The sequence below is a fragment of the Amia ocellicauda genome, unplaced genomic scaffold (assembly GCF_036373705.1).
Source record: "Amia ocellicauda isolate fAmiCal2 unplaced genomic scaffold, fAmiCal2.hap1 HAP1_SCAFFOLD_98, whole genome shotgun sequence".
NCBI classification, from domain to species: domain Eukaryota; kingdom Metazoa; phylum Chordata; class Actinopteri; order Amiiformes; family Amiidae; genus Amia; species Amia ocellicauda.
The window spans coordinates 160,001-170,000 of record NW_027103023.1 but is presented as its reverse complement, the minus strand read 5'-3'; positions in this window follow the sequence as shown (position 1 = coordinate 170,000).

The window sequence follows — 10,000 nt, the reverse complement described above, 5'->3', positions numbered from 1 at the left end:
CTTTCCTGCAGTCAGTCGGTCGGTCAGTGAGTGAGTGAGTGAGTGTGTGTGCTGAAGGGAAGCTCCAGCCCGGCGTCCGTCCCCACCGGGGAGGAGTAGGCCTGCTGACTGAGCGCTGGGAGCCGGGAGCCTTTCCTGCAGTCAGTCGGTCGGTCAGTGAGTGAGTGAGTGAGTGTGTGTGCTGAAGGGAAGCTCCAGCCCGGCGTCCGTCCCCACCGGGGAGTTGTGCCCGGGCCCGGGCCTCCTGCCGACGGACCGTGTGGCGCATTGTCCCGACTGCTGACTTTCTCCAGCAAAAAGGCGGAGGTGCAGTACCGCCATTTCGCCACACGAGGGACGGAATGGCACCCAACTGCCCCCTGGTGTCGAAAAAGCGCAAGGGCACCCGGGCCGGTCCGCCCCAGGCAGCGGCCGAGATGCAGCACCGGGGGCCCGGCCTGCCTGCCCTGGAGGTCTGCTATCCAGCCCTGGAGGTCTGCCTCTTAGCCCTGGAGGTCTGCCTGCCTGCCCTGGAGGTCTGCCTGCCTGCCATCCAGCCCTGGAGGTCTGCTATCCTGCCCTGGAGGTCTGCTATCCAGCCCTGGTAGCAGCACTGCCTGCCCTGGAGGTCAGCCTGTTAGCCCTGGAGGTCTGCCTGCCTGCCCTGGCAGCAGCACTGCCTGCCCTGGAGGTCAGCCTGCCAGCCCTGGAGGTCTGCCTGTTAGCCCTGGAGGTCTGCTATCCAGCCCTGGAGGTCTGCCTGCCTGCCCTGGAGGTCTGCCTGCCTGCCCTGGAGGTCTGCCTGTTAGCCCTGGAGGTCTGCTATCCAGCCCTGGAGGTCTGCTATCCAGCCCTGGAGGTCTGCCTCTTAGCCCTGGAGGTCTGCCTGCCTGCCCTGGAGGTCTGCCTGCCTGCCATCCAGCCCTGGAGGTCTGCTATCCTGCCCTGGAGGTCTGCTATCCAGCCCTGGTAGCAGCACTGCCTGCCCTGGAGGTCAGCCTGTTAGCCCTGGAGGTCTGCCTGCCTGCCCTGGCAGCAGCACTGCCTGCCCTGGAGGTCAGCCTGCCAGCCCTGGAGGTCTGCCTGTTAGCCCTGGAGGTCTGCTATCCAGCCCTGGAGGTCTGCCTGCCTGCCCTGGAGGTCTGCCTGCCTGCCCTGGAGGTCTGCCTGTTAGCCCTGGAGGTCTGCTATCCAGCCCTGGAGGTCTGCTATCCAGCCCTGGTAGCAGCACTGCCTGCCCTGGAGGTCTGCTATCCAGCCCTGGAGGTCTGCCTGCCTGCCCTGGTAGCAGCACTGCCTGCCCTGGAGGTCTGCTATCCAGCCCTGGAGGTCTGCCTGCCTGCCTGCCAGCCCTGGAGGTCTGCTATCCAGCCCTGGAGGTCTGCCTGCCTGCCCTGGAGGTCTGCTATCCAGCCCTGGAGGTCTGCTATCCAGCCCTGGAGGTCTGCCTCTTAGCCCTGGAGGTCTGCCTGTTAGCCCTGGAGGTCTGCTATCCAGCCCTGGAGGTCTGCTATCCAGCCCTGGTAGCAGCACTGCCTGCCCTGGAGGTCTGCTATCCAGCCCTGGAGGTCTGCCTGCCTGCCCTGGTAGCAGCACTGCCTGCCCTGGAGGTCTGCTATCCAGCCCTGGAGGTCTGCCTGCCTGCCTGCCAGCCCTGGAGGTCTGCTATCCAGCCCTGGAGGTCTGCCTGCCTGCCCTGGAGGTCTGCTATCCAGCCCTGGAGGTCTGCTATCCAGCCCTGGTAGCAGCACTGCCTGCCCTGGAGGTCTGCTATCCAGCCCTGGAGGTCTGCCTGCCTGCCTGTTAGCCCTGGAGGTCAGCCTGTTAGCCCTGGAGGTCTGCCTGCCTGCCCTGGAGGTCTGCTATCCAGCCCTGGTAGCAGCACTGCCTGCCCTGGAGGTCTGCCTGCCTGCCCTGGAGGTCTGCCTGTTAGCCCTGGAGGTCTGCTATCCAGCCCTGGAGGTCTGCCTGCCTGCCCTGGAGGTCTGCCTGCCTGCCCTGGAGGTCTGCTATCCAGCCCTGGAGGTCTGCCTGCCTGCCTGTTAGCCCTGGAGGTCTGCCTGCCTGCCCTGGAGGTCTGCCTGCCTGCCTTCCAGCCCTGCCTGCCTGCCTGCCTGCCCTGGAGGTCAGCCTTCCAGCCCTGGCAGCACGGCCTACCAGCCTGCCAGCCTGCCCTCCCCAGCCACACAGCCCTGCCTGCCTGCCCTGGAGGTCAGCCTTCCAGCCCTGGAGGTCTGCCTGCCTGCCTTCCAGCCCTGCCTGCCTGCCTGCCTGCCTGCCCTGGAGGTCAGCCTTCCAGCCCTGGCAGCACGGCCTACCAGCCTGCCAGCCTGCCCTCCCCAGCCACACAGCCCTGCCTGCCTGCCCTGGAGGTCAGCCTTCCAGCCCTGGAGGTCTGCCTGCCTGCCTTCCAGCCCTGCCTGCCTGCCTGCCTGCCTGCCTGCCCTGGAGGTCAGCCTTCCAGCCCTGGCAGCACGGCCTACCAGCCTGCCAGCCTGCCCTCCCCAGCCACACAGCCCTGCCTGCCTGCCCTGGAGGTCAGCCTTCCAGCCCTGGAGGTCTGCCTGCCTGCCTTCCAGCCCTGCCTGCCTGCCTGCCTGCCCTGGAGGTCAGCCTTCCAGCCCTGGCAGCACGGCCTACCAGCCTGCCAGCCTGCCCTCCCCAGCCACACAGCCCTGCCTGCCTGCCCTGGAGGTCAGCCTTCCAGCCCTGGAGGTCTGCCTGCCTGCCTTCCAGCCCTGCCTGCCTGCCTGCCTGCCTGCCCTGGAGGTCAGCCTTCCAGCCCTGGCAGCACGGCCTACCAGCCTGCCAGCCTGCCCTCCCCAGCCACACAGCCCTGCCTGCCTGCCCTGGAGGTCAGCCTTCCAGCCCTGGAGGTCTGCCTGCCTGCCTTCCAGCCCTGCCTGCCTGCCTGCCTGCCTGCCTGCCCTGGAGGTCAGCCTTCCAGCCCTGGCAGCACGGCCTACCAGCCTGCCAGCCTGCCCTCCCCAGCCACACAGCCCTGCCTGCCTGCCCTGGAGGTCAGCCTTCCAGCCCTGGAGGTCTGCCTGCCTGCCTTCCAGCCCTGCCTGCCTGCCTGCCTGCCCTGGAGGTCAGCCTTCCAGCCCTGGCAGCACGGCCTACCAGCCTGCCAGCCTGCCCTCCCCAGCCACACAGCCCTGCCTGCCTGCCCTGGAGGTCAGCCTTCCAGCCCTGGAGGTCTGCCTGCCTGCCTTCCAGCCCTGCCTGCCTGCCTGCCTGCCCTGGAGGTCAGCCTGCCTGCCTGCTGCTGCTAGGCCGCTGCCCCGAGCCGCCGACCCCATCGACAGGAACACGAGAGAGTTTACAAGCGAGAGGAGGCCACATATTCGACACCTTTCGTGCTCGTTTTAGGGTCCTCTCCAGTCTGTTTGGACGTGTGTTATTCTGAATCTGCTGCTTTAACTCAAGGGATTCTGTCGTGATTGATGCCTTGTACTTCGCTGTATGTTTGCACTGGTGTTGTAAGTCGCCCTCTGTAAGATCATCATTTATTATCTGCCAAGAAATAAAGATCATCATAATGTTCCCCAACTTTCAGCTTCTGGGGAGTTTGTTCCAGAGTGTGACGACTCTCTCTCTATCACCATCTCTCTCTCTATCTCCATCTCTCTATCACCATCTCTCTCTCTCTATCTCTATCTCTCTATCACCATCTCTCTCTCTATCTCCATCTCTCTCTATCTCCATCTCTCTCTATCTCCATCTCTCTATCTCCACCTCTCTCTCCCTCTCCACCTCTCTCTCTCTATCTCTCCCTCTCTCTATCTCTCCCTCTCTCTATCTCTCCCTCTCTCTCACTGTGTGTGTGTGTGTGTGTGTGTGTGTGTGTACAGCAGTGTCCCTAGACGAGAGAGATATCCCTAGACGGGGAAATTACTTTCAAACTGCAGTACCGAAATGTGTCCGTTAGATGGCAGCATGCACCAAGGAATGAAGGAAAGTGCAAAACAAAATGAAAAGGCACATCGCCTGGGCGAAAAATAATCGTAACAAATCAACGGGGGCATTTCTCGGAAAACTAACACCGGGGCAGTGCTCAGGGGGGTCCCACCTCGTGGCCACCCGGTTTGGGGGGCCATCGGGGCCGGCTGAAGAATCGCCCATACTCTGCCATAGGCAGCCCACGGTCCATCCGATCAGAGCAATGCCGGGCGGCCGGCAACCTATGGATCATAACACATCAACGGAGGCATGATAAGAGCATCTTTTATTATCTGCCAAGAAATATAGACCATCACAATGTTCCCCAACTTTCAGCTTCTACCACATCGCTGGGGAGTTTATTCCACTGTGTGACTACTCTCTCTCTCTGTGTGTGTGTGTGTGTGTGTGTGTGTGTGTGTACAGCAGTGTCTCCGGTTTTCCTTTTGGAATGCCTTGAAGCCGGGGGGGCTTTGCACTCATGAGAACATAGGGTGTCCTTGCCCTCCTTTCGCAGCCCAGGGCATTGAGAGATCCCTAGACGGGGAAATTACTTTCAAACTGCAGTACCGAAATGTGTCCGTTAGATGGCAGCATGCACCAAGGAATGAAGGAAAGTGCAAAACAAAATGAAAAGGCACATCGCCTGGGCGAAAAATAATCATAACAAATCAACGGGGGCATTTCTCGGAAAACTAACACCGGGGCAGTGCTCAGGGGGGTCCCACCTCGTGGCCACCCGGTTTGGGGGGCGATCGGGGCCGGTTCCGAAAATCGCTAAATCTCCCATAGCCAGCCCACGCTCCATCCGATAGAGCACTGCCGGGCGGCCGGCCGGCAACTACGGATCATAACAAATCAACGGGGGCATTTCTCGGAAAACTAACACCGGGGCAGTGCTCAGGGGGGTCCCACCTCGTGGCCACCCGGTTTGGGGGGCGATCGGGGCCGGTTCCGAAAATCGCTAAATCTCCCATAGCCAGCCCACGCTCCATCCGATAGAGCACTGCCGGGCGGCCGGCCGGCAACTACGGATCATAACAAATCAACGGGGGCATTTCTCGGAAAACTAACACCGGGGCAGTGCTCAGGGGGGTCCCACCTCGTGGCCACCCGGTTTGGGGGGCGATCGGGGCCGGTTCCGAAAATCGCTAAATCTCCCATAGCCAGCCCACGCTCCATCCGATAGAGCACTGCCGGGCGGCCGGCCGGCAACTACGGATCATAACAAATCAACGGGGGCATTTCTCGGAAAACTAACACCGGGGCAGTGCTCAGGGGGGTCCCACCTCGTGGCCACCCGGTTTGGGGGGCGATCGGGGCCGGTTCCGAAAATCGCTAAATCTCCCATAGCCAGCCCACGCTCCATCCGATAGAGCACTGCCGGGCGGCCGGCCGGCAACTACGGATCATAACAAATCAACGGGGGCATTTCTCGGAAAACTAACACCGGGGCAGTGCTCAGGGGGGTCCCACCTCGTGGCCACCCGGTTTGGGGGGCGATCGGGGCCGGTTCCGAAAATCGCTAAATCTCCCATAGCCAGCCCACGCTCCATCCGATAGAGCAATGCCGGGCGGCCGGCCGGCAACTACGGATCATAACAAATCAACGGGGGCATTTCTCGGAAAACTAACACCGGGGCAGTGCTCAGGGGGGTCCCACCTCGTGGCCACCCGGTTTGGGGGGCGATCGGGGCCGGTTCCGAAAATCGCTAAATCTCCCATAGCCAGCCCACGCTCCATCCGATAGAGCACTGCCGGGCGGCCGGCCGGCAACTACGGATCATAACAAATCAACGGGGGCATTTCTCGGAAAACTAACACCGGGGCAGTGCTCAGGGGGGTCCCACCTCGTGGCCACCCGGGTCTGGGACCGATGGGAGCACTTTAAAATTTTCGAGTCAGGGGACCAGACGGCCGAGTGAAAAACTTTGAAAAATATTCTATCTCCTCACTCCCATTGACTTTACATTAGGGCGACCAGGCGGCCGGCGGAAAAAAAATCATAACAAATCAACGGGGGCATTTCTCCGAAAACTAACACCGGGGCAGTGCTCAGGGGGCTCCCAGCTATCAGCCACCCTATCCCGGGACCGATGGGAGCACTTTAAAATTTTCGAGTCAGGGGACCAGACGGCCGAGTGAAAAACTTTGAAAAATATTCTATCTCCTCACTCCCATTGACTTTACATTAGGGCGACCAGGCGGCCGGCGGAAAAAAAATCATAACAAATCAACGGGGGCATTTCTCCGAAAACTAACATCGGGGCAGTGCTCAGGGGGCTCCCAGCTATCAGCCACCCTATCCCGGGACCGATGGGAGCACTTTAAAATTTTCGAGTCAGGGGACCAGACGGCCGAGTGAAAAACTTTGAAAAATATTCTATCTCCTCACTCCCATTGACTTTACATTAGGGCGACCAGGCGGCCGGCGGAAAAAAAATCATAACAAATCAACGGGGGCATTTCTCCGAAAACTAACACCGGGGCAGTGCTCAGGGGGCTCCCAGCTATCAGCCACCCTATCCCGGGACCGATGGGAGCACTTTAAAATTTTCGAGTCAGGGGACCAGACGGCCGAGTGAAAAACTTTGAAAAATATTCTATCTCCTCACTCCCATTGACTTTACATTAGGGCGACCAGGCGGCCGGCGGAAAAAAAATCATAACAAATCAACGGGGGCATTTCTCCGAAAACTAACACCGGGGCAGTGCTCAGGGGGCTCCCAGCTATCAGCCCCCCGGGTCTGGGGGCATTGTTTTTCTTTTTAATCATTTTGAGCATTTCCCCCAGTTTAGAGATGTGTGCCCCTAGACAACCCATTGAGAATAACTATGAAATGTTCTGAAGTTTTGATTTTCAAATGTCGGTGAAAATTGAAAAACGTCATATATTCTTCAAAGGAAGCATGGGGCGATGGTAGGGAGAGTCCCCGCAGCGTGCCTCGGCGGCGATGGGAGCGTTTTCGATGTCCCCGTCCCCCCCCCCCCATAGGGATAGAAGGGGAGTTAGGTGACCAGGCGTCCCGGGTCCCAAAAATCGAAAAATTAATATAGAATGCTTTTTAATCCAGAAATAAAGTAGGGGGCAGTCCTGGTGAGAGTCCCAGCCACAGCCCCAGTGTGTTTTGGAGCCGTTTGGGGCCGGGTGAAAAACTTTGAAAAATATTCTATCTCCTCACTCCCATTGACTTTACATTAGGGCGACCAGGCGGCCGGCGGAAAAAAAATCATAACAAATCAACGGGGGCATTTCTCCGAAAACTAACACCGGGGCAGTGCTCAGGGGGCTCCCAGCTATCAGCCACCCTATCCCGGGACCGATGGGAGCACTTTAAAATTTTCGAGTCAGGGGACCAGACGGCCGAGTGAAAAACTTTGAAAAATATTCTATCTCCTCACTCCCATTGACTTTACATTAGGGCGACCAGGCGGCCGGCGGAAAAAAAATCATAACAAATCAACGGGGGCATTTCTCCGAAAACTAACACCGGGGCAGTGCTCAGGGGGCTCCCAGCTATCAGCCACCCTATCCCGGGACCGATGGGAGCACTTTAAAATTTTCGAGTCAGGGGACCAGACGGCCGAGTGAAAAACTTTGAAAAATATTCTATCTCCTCACTCCCATTGACTTTACATTAGGGCGACCAGGCGGCCGGCGGAAAAAAAATCATAACAAATCAACGGGGGCATTTCTCCGAAAACTAACACCGGGGCAGTGCTCAGGGGGCTCCCAGCTATCAGCCCCCCGGGTCTGGGGGCATTGTTTTTCTTTTTAATCATTTTGAGCATTTCCCCCAGTTTAGAGATGTGTGCCCCTAGACAACCCATTGAGAATAACTATGAAATGTTCTGAAGTTTTGATTTTCAAATGTCGGTGAAAATTGAAAAACGTCATATATTCTTCAAAGGAAGCATGGGGCGATGGTAGGGAGAGTCCCCGCAGCGTGCCTCGGCGGCGATGGGAGCGTTTTCGATGTCCCCGTCCCCCCCCCCCCATAGGGATAGAAGGGGAGTTAGGTGACCAGGCGTCCCGGGTCCCAAAAATCGAAAAATTAATATAGAATGCTTTTTAATCCAGAAATAAAGTAGGGGGCAGTCCTGGTGAGAGTCCCAGCCACAGCCCCAGTGTGTTTTGGAGCCGTTTGGGGCCGGGTGAAAAACTTTGAAAAATATTCTATCTCCTCACTCCCATTGACTTTACATTAGGGCGACCAGGCGGCCGGCGGAAAAAAAATCATAACAAATCAACGGGGGCATTTCTCCGAAAACTAACACCGGGGCAGTGCTCAGGGGGCTCCCAGCTATCAGCCACCCTATCCCGGGACCGATGGGAGCACTTTAAAATTTTCGAGTCAGGGGACCAGACGGCCGAGTGAAAAACTTTGAAAAATATTCTATCTCCTCACTCCCATTGACTTTACATTAGGGCGACCAGGCGGCCGGCGGAAAAAAAATCATAACAAATCAACGGGGGCATTTCTCCGAAAACTAACACCGGGGCAGTGCTCAGGGGGCTCCCAGCTATCAGCCACCCTATCCCGGGACCGATGGGAGCACTTTAAAATTTTCGAGTTAGGGGACCAGGCGGCCGAGTGAAAAACTTAGAAAAATTTTCTATCTCCCCTAGGTGACCAGGCAGCCGGAGCTGATTTTTCTGACCCCTAAAACAATTATTAAAAGGTATTTTTTCGCCAAACTAAGACTTTTAAAATTCAAATAGGATGATTATCTACTGCCCCAGTGGGTTTTTGAACCATTTTAAGCCTTTTTGACAGTTTTCATTTTTCCCCCATTGACTTCAATGGGAGTTAGGTGACCAGTCCTCCGACTTTTGAACCTCTCCTGGGGGGGCTGTGAGCCCCCGATTTCTTTGCAAAGCACGTCATTCGATTCGTCTCAGTCCCCTCTATATACCCCGTGTGTTTGTTTTCTCGAAAAACCCCCGGAACACGGTTTTTTAGGGGGGGGGTGGGGGGGGGGTACTTCGGAGCCATTTGGGGGGGGGTAAACGACATTTCCCGAAATTAATTTTAACACAGCCTTCCTCAGAATCGCTTTTCCAACAAAATCCTTTTTATTTCGAGTCTCTACGATGTTCCTAAGTGGTCGAAACCACTTTTGGACAGTTTTTACACCAAACGGCTCGGGCGCACAGCGGGCCGTGTGCCGATGGGCGGTTCTCGCGGGTCTGAGGCGGGGCTAGGCTGCTCGCGGCGGGCATGGGAGTGCCGTGTGCAGCCGCCACAGTGTTCCAGGCTGTCAGCATTTCTCTACGGTGCCGGGGGAAATACAGGAACTGGGTTTTTGAAGACACTTAGTGCAATGAGAGAGGTCAAAACTGAGCTAAGGGCACTTGCTGGAGGAAAGTGGCTGGGCCCCGCTAGCTCTTTTACGGACACTTTCTGGACTTGGCCCGGGATTTTCAGACGGTTCTTTGCGACTGTCTGATCATCCAGCGAAATGCAAGGGGGGGAACGGTCCCGGCCGCACCCCGCGTTTCAGGCCTCGTCGGCGGCCCGCTCCGGCGGCTGCGCCCGCTAAGTCTTCGCGGCCCGCCGTGGAGAGTGTGTATGCTGCCCGCCCCAGACGTTCACCCCAAGGGCTTGCGGGCCTTTAAGGGTCTGTCTTTCGGGGTTTCACGGGCTCTGACCTCACCTCCCTGTGGTTCCCGACCGGGGTGTATGTATGCTGCCCGCCCCAGACGTTCACCCCAAGGGCTTGCGGGCCTTTAAGGGTCTGTCTTTCGGGGTTTCACGGGCTCTGACATCTCCCCGGTGGTTCCCACGGAACGGACATATGTATGCTGCCCGCCCCCGGCAGGAACCCCAAGGGCTTGCGGGCCTTTAAGGGTGAGTGCGGGGGGCGTACGGGCTCTGACATATCTCCGGTGGCTCCCACGGAACGGACATATGTATGCTGCCCGCCCCCGGCAGGAACCCCAAGGGCTTGCGGGCCTTTAAGGGTGAGTGCGGGGGGCGTACGGGCTCTGACATATCTCCGGTGGCTCACACGGAACGGACATATGTATGCTGCCCGCCCCCGGCAGGAACCCCAAGGGCTTGCGGGCCTTTAAGGG